Raw genomic sequence first — 7085 nt, 5'->3', positions numbered from 1 at the left:
GTTCGAGACCAACCTGGCCAACATGGCGAAACCCCGTCTCTACTCAAAATATAAAAATTAGCCGGGCATGGTGGCACGCGCTCGTAGTCCCAGCTACTTGGGAAGCTGAGGCAGAAGAATCTCTTGAACCCGGGAGGCAGAGGTTGCACTGGGCTGAGATCACGCCACTGCACTCCAACCTGGATGACAGAGCGAGACTCCATCTCAAAAATAATAATAATTATTATAATAATAATAATAGGCTCCCGGAGGGAGCTCCAGAGGGAAGTCCCGAGACAAAGGGAAGCGCCGCCGCCATCCGGCTCGGCTCAGTTCTCCGCCTGTCCGCGACGCGCTGCCGAGGCCGCGGCCGCCCGAGGGACTCTGAACATGTCAGGGATCGCCCTCAGACTCACTCAGGAGAGGAAAGCGTGGAGAAAAGACCACCCGTTTGGTTTTGTAGCTGTTCCAACAAAAAATCCCGATGGCACGATGAACCTCATGAACTAGGAGTGCACCATTCTAGGAAAGAAAGGGACTCCACGGGAAGGAGGCTTGTTTAAACTTCGGATGCTTTTCAAAGATGACTATCCATCTTCGCCACCGAAATGTAAATTTGAACCACCGTTATTTTATCCAAATATGTACCCTTTGGAGGACAAGGACTGGAGGCCAGCCAACACAATCAAACAGATCCTATTAGGAACACAGGAACTTCTAAATGAACCAAATATCCAAGACCCAGCTCAAGCAGAGGCCTACACGATTTACTGCCAAAACAAAGTGGAGTATGAAAAGAGGGTTCGAGCACAAGCCTAGAAGTTTGCACTGTCTATAAGCAGCGACCGTGTGGCATCGCAAAAAGGAAGGAATTGGTTTGGCAAGCACTCGTTTACAACATATTCGCAAATCTAAAGTTGCTCCGTACAATGACTGGTCACCTGGGTGGGGGGGTTCGGTGGGCGCCATCTTCCATTGCCACTGCTGGTACGCAGTCTTGATTCGCTCAATTGCCCGTTTTTCATACAGTCTCTTCCTTCAGTCTTCCGTACTTTGATTGTTATGTAAAACTTGTTTTGTTTGTTTGTTTGTTTGTTTGTTTGTTTTTTGTTTTGTTTTGTTTTGTTTTTGAGACGGAGTTTTGCTCTTGTTACCCTGGCTGGAGTGCAATGGCGCGATCTCGGCTCACCGCAACCTCCGCCTCCTGGGTTCAGGCAATTCTCCTGCCTCAGCCTCCTGAGGAGCTGGGATTATAGGCACATGCCATCATGCCCAGCTAATTTTTGTATTTTTAGTAGAGACGGGGTTTCACCATGTTGACCAGGATGGTCTCAATCTCTTGACCTTGTGATCCACCCGCCTCGGCCTCCCAAACTGCTGGGATTACAGGCTTGAGCCACCGCACCCGGCCAAAACTTGGTTTTGATATTGATGTCAGCATTTCAACTGCTGCAAAATGATAAACTTTTATACTTGGATAACTCCCCCAGGACCGAGTCTTCGCTCTCGGATGCAGGCACGCTTCTCACGGCCCCGCCCCGGCCAGCTGTCTGGAAATGCGCCCACCCTCCGAAAGCTCCTCTATGGCCTAGGCTGTGTGCCTTCACCACGTCACTTCCTTTGTGTATATATGGCGTTTTGTCTGTGTTGCTGTTTAGAGTAAATAAACTATTTATATATAATAATAATAATAAAAAGGATGAAACCTAGGGCCAGGTGCGGTGGCTCACGCCTGTAATCCCAGCCTTTTGGGAGGCTGAGGTGAGTGGATCACCTGAGGTCCGGAGTTTGAGACCATCCTGGCTAAGATGCTGAAGCCCATCCTATCTTTTCAATATTAGAATTCTGGGGTCCTGTCGGGCGCGGTGGCTCAAGCCTGTAATCCCAGTACTTTGGGAGGCCGAGGCGGGTGGATCATGAGGTCAAGAGATCGAGACCATCCTGGTCAACATGGTGAAACCCCGTCTCTACTAAAAATACAAAAAATTAGCTGGGCATGGTGGCGTGTGCCTGTAATCCCAGCTACTCAGGAGGCTGAGACAGAAGAATTGCCTGAACCCAGGAGGCGGGGGTTGCGGTAAGCCGAGATCGTGCCATTGCACTCCAGCCTGGGTAACAAGAGCAAAACTCCGTCTCAAAAAAAAAAAAAAAAAAATTCTAGGGTCCCAAGTAGGAGCTGGGTTCTAATGGTAAAATGCTTAGACGCAGAGAATAAAACCAGAATTTGGAGGAGTAGATTTTTAGAGTTTAGTATTAGAATCTCAGACTCTGAATTTCGAAACTGTAGTTCTAATAGTAGGATCTCAAATTATGAAAGTAAAATGTAGAGGTTCAACAGTGGAATTTCAGTTTCAGAGAAAGAACCTGGAGAAAGAAACTAGTTGAGTTCCTCAACTAGAATCTTGATTCATAAGAATAGAACTGGGAATTATATTCTTAGAATCTTATACCTTGAGACTGGAACTTCAGTTCCAATAATGCAATACAGATATTGAAATTTAAAATATGAGGTTCAGGCCGGGCGCGGTGGCTCAAGCCTGTAATCCCAGCACTTTGGGAGGCCAAGGCGGGTGGATCACAAGGTCAAGAGATCGAGACCAACCTGGTCAACATGGTGAAACCCTGTCTCTACTAAAAAATACAAAAAATTAGCTGGGCATGGTGGCGCGTGCCTATAATCCCAGCTACTCAGGAGGCTGAGGCAGGAGAATTGCAGTGAGCCGAGATCGCACCATTGCACTCCAGCCTGGGTAACAAGAGCGAAACTCCGTCTCAAAAATAAATATATAAATAAATAAATAAATAAATAAAATATGAGGTTCAGAGAGCACAATTTTTTTTTTTTTTTTTTTTTTTGAGACAGAGTTTTCGCTCTTGTTACCCAGGCTGGAGTGCAATGGCGCGATCTCGGCTCACCGCAACCTCCGCCTCCTGGGTTCAGGCAATTCTCCTGCCTCAGCCTCCTGAGTAGCTGGGATTACAGGCACGTGCCACCATGCCCAGCTAATTTTTTGCACCTTTAGTAGAGACGGGGTTTCACCATGTTGACCAGGATGGTCTCGATCTCTTGACCTCGTGATCCACCCGCCTCGGCCTCCCAAAGTGCTGGGATTATAGGCTTGAGCCACCGCGCCCGGCCCAGAGAGCACAATTTTGAGTTCCAAAGAGGTATCTTGAGTTTATATAGTAGAACCTTGAGGTACAATAGTAAATTATAAAATTCTAAGATTGGGCCGGGCGCGGTGGCTCAAGCCTGTGACTCCAGCACTTTGGGAGGCCGAGGCGGGTGGATCATGAGGTCAAGAGATCGAGACCATCCTGGTCAACATGGTGAAACCCCGTCTCTACTAAAAATACAAAAAATCAGCTGGGCATGGTGGTGCGTGCCTGTAATCCCAGCTACTCAGGAGGCTGAGGCAGGAGAATTGCCTGAACCCAGGAGGTGGAGGTTGCGGTGAGCCGAGATCGCGCCATTGCACTCCAGCCTGGGTAACAAGAGCAAAACTCGGTCTCAAAAAAAAAAAAAAAAAAAAAAAAAAATTCTAAGATTGGATTCTAGCATATTAGATTAGATTCTAGCATATTAGTATATTAGATTAGTATTAGGATTAACCTCCAATAGTAATAATGCTAATGGCTAACATTTATTAAGTGCTTACTGTAAGGTTTATTGCCGAGTTTAAAATGAGGAAACTGAGACCAGCATAAGAAAATTAAATGCCAATTTATTTAACTCCCAGGCGAGGTTCCATGGTCCCAGGGGAAGGGGCCAGGGAAGTCGCACCAAATTCCTGGGGCGTCGGATTTTTATGGCTAGGAGGAAGGAGTAACAGCTGGGTGCTCTGATTGACTCCAGGGGACCGGGATTGGCTATTGGTTGGCGGGTTGTTGGGCGGGTTTTCCGGTGGGAGAGCAGGCCAGGAGCCTTGCATCAGCTGGAACCTTCTGGGGGAGCCATGCAGCAGAGCCTGGTGCCGGGTGCAGAGGTGAGTGTGTCCAATCTCCCAACGAGGCAACCGGCTTTACACTTACTATGTGCCAGGCATTGTTTTAAGTATTCCTATTGTTGTTGTTATTGCATTTTGTGCTCAGAAAAATAAATCCTGGCAGGTGAATATTATTGTTATCATTACTGTGTTATAGATGAGGAAACTGAGGCATGGAGAGGTTAATTTTCCAAAGGTCACACACCTGAGAAGTACAGAAATGGTATCTAACCATAAGTAGTCTGGCTCCAGAGCTCATGTTTTTAACCTCTGTGGTAAGTGCCTCTGGATTCTAGAGTCTAGGAGAACCTTGAATTTCACTACTATAATAACTTTGGGGTTTAGTCAATAGAACCTAGAGTTACTATAATAGAAACTATAATTCCAGTGACAGCATCTTGGGTTTTGATAATGTAATTTGTATGTCCAGTGGTAGAATACAATACAATCCAATCTGGAGTTTCCAACAAATTCAGTTCTAAAATTAGGGTTCCCATGGCCATGCACGGTGGCTCACGCCTGCAATCCTAGCACTTTACGAGGCCGAGGCAGGCAGATCACCTGAGGTCAGGAGTTTGAGACCAGCTTGGCCAACATGGTGAAACCTCCTCTCTACTAAAAATACAAAAATTAGCCGGGTGTGGTGTTACCCAGGAGGTGGAGGTTGCGGTGAGCCGAGATCGCACCATTGCACTCCAGCCTGGGTAACAAAAGTGAAACTCCGTCTCAAAAAAAAAAAAAAAAAAAAAAAAATAGGTATTTGATTCCAAGAACACACCAGGAGTTCTAATGTTAGAATCTTAGGCCTTGATAGTAGAAACTGTGTTATTAAAAATTAGAATCTGGGGGTTAGGGAATAGAATCTGGAGTTACCAAAATAGAAGTTATGGTTTTAAAAGCAAGTGTGGGCCGGGCGCGGTGGCTCAAGCCAGTAATCCCAGCACTTTGGGAGGCTGAGGCGGGTGGATCACGAGGTCGAGAGATCGAGACAATTCTGGTCAACATGGTGAAACCCCGTCTCTACTAAAAATACTAAAAATTAGCTGGGCATGGTGGCGTGTGCCTGTAATCCCAGCTACTCAGAAGGCTGAGGCAGGAGAATTGCCTGAACCCAGGAGGCGGAGGTTGCGGTGAGCCAAGATTGCGCCATTGCACTCCAGCCTGGGCAACAAGAGCGAAACTCCGTCTCAAAAAAAAAAAAAAAAAAAAAAAAAAAAGCAAGTGTGTTCGGCTTTAATGGAAGAAGCTGATTGCCCAATGGGAGGATAGGGGATTCACAGGATGTAACCTGGAGTTCCAAACATAAATTACTGGATCTGTAGAGTTGAATCTATAATAGAACAATTTCAATTTTAATAGAACAATTTTAGTAGAATCATAGTCAAATATTCTAACCTGGTAGAATCAGGTTAGAATCTGGGGTTTACAGAATAGAACCTGGAAATTAATTACAGGACTGAAAGTAGAAGTTGGAGTTGTGATGATGGACTCTTGATCTAGTTAGTGTTCATCTCAGTTTTTAATTTTTATCCTGTGTTAGTACTGGATTTATTGTACCTCCTTATTAAAAATCACTGTTTTGTTGGGTGCTGTGGTTCATGCCTATAATCCCAGCACTTTGGGAGGCCGAGGCAGGTGGATCATCAGGTCAAGAAATTGAGACCATCCTGGTCAACATGGTGAAACCCTGCCTCTACAAAAAAAAAAAAAAAAAAAAAAAAAGGCCTTATTATTTTGTCGGGCAAGGTGCTCACGCCTATAATCCCAACACTTTGGGAGGCTGAGGCAGGTGGATTGCTTGAGGTTAGGAGTTTGAGACCAGCCTGGCCAACATGGTGAAACCTCATCTCTAAAAAAATAAAAATAAAAAATAAATCACTATTTCTTCTAGCCTGGGCAACATAGCAAGACCCTGTCTCTAAAAAATATATACAAAAATTAGCTAGGCATGGTGGCACTTGCCTGTAGCCCTAGCAACTCAGGAGGCTGAGGCAGGAGATTGGCTTGAGCCCAGGAGCTCAAGATTATAGTAGCTATGATCACGCCACTGTGCTCCAGCCTGGATGAGAGAAGAAGACACTGTCTAAAAACAATAAATAAAAATAAAAATAAAATCCCTGTTTTTTGTTCAAAGAGGGAAGATTCTTTTTTTTTTTTTTTTTTTTTTTTTTTTGAGGTGGAATTTCACTCTTGTTACCCAGGCTGGAGTGCAATGGCGCGATCTCGGCTCACCGCAACCTCCGCCTCCTGGGTTCAGGCAATTCTCCTGCCTCAGCCTCCTGAGTGGCTGGGATTACAGGCACACGCCACCATGCCCAGCTAATTTTTTGTATCTTTGGTAGAGACGGGGTTTCACCATGTTGACCAGGATGGTCTCGATCTCTCGACCTCGTGATCCACCCGCCTCAGCCTCCCAAAGTGCTGGGATTACAGGCTTGAGCCACCGCGCCCGGCTGGAAGATTCTTAATCACAGAGAAGGTGTTAGACTCTTAGAAGTGTGTAGAATTGAGCAGGGCGCGGTGGCTCACGCCTGTAATCACAGCACTTTGGGAGGCTGAGGCAGGCGGATCACGAGGTCGAGAGATCGAGACCATCCTGGCCATGGTGAAACCCCATCTCTACTTAAAATACAAAACTTAGTCGGGTGTGGTGGCACAGGCCTATGGCCCCAGCTACTCGGGAGGCCGAGGCTGGAGAATCACTTGAACCCAGGAGGTGGAGGTTGCAGTGAGCAGAGATTGCCCCACTGCACTCCAGCCTGGCAACAGAGCAAGACTCCATCTAAAAAAAAAAAAAAAAAAAAAAAAAAGCCAGGCGCAGTGGCTCACGCCTGTAATCCCAGCACTTTGGGAGGCCAAGGCAGGTGGATCATGAGGTCAAGAGATCGAGACCATCCCGGTCAACAGATTGAGACCATCCCAGTCAACATGGTGAAAACCCGTCTCTACTAAAAATAAAAAAAAATTAGCTGGGCATGGTGGCATGTGCCTGTAATCCCAGCTACTTAGGAGGCTGAGGCAGGAGAATTACCTGAACCCAGGAGACGGAGGTTGTGGTTAGCCGAGACCGCGCCATTGCACTACAGCCTGGGTAACAAGAGCGAAACTCCGTCTCAAAAA

General features: G+C 46.4%; 1 pseudogene; it reads left to right on the top strand.

Annotated features, from left to right (window-relative positions):
* Positions 1-232: 232 nt before the first annotated feature.
* Positions 233-894, top strand: LOC120366072 (SUMO-conjugating enzyme UBC9 pseudogene; annotated as a pseudogene).
* Positions 895-7085: the final 6191 nt, after the last annotated feature.

Source organism: Saimiri boliviensis, chromosome 11 (genome assembly GCF_048565385.1).
Source record: "Saimiri boliviensis isolate mSaiBol1 chromosome 11, mSaiBol1.pri, whole genome shotgun sequence".
Taxonomy (NCBI): domain Eukaryota; kingdom Metazoa; phylum Chordata; class Mammalia; order Primates; family Cebidae; genus Saimiri; species Saimiri boliviensis.
This window is presented reverse-complemented; position numbering and strand designations above follow the sequence as displayed.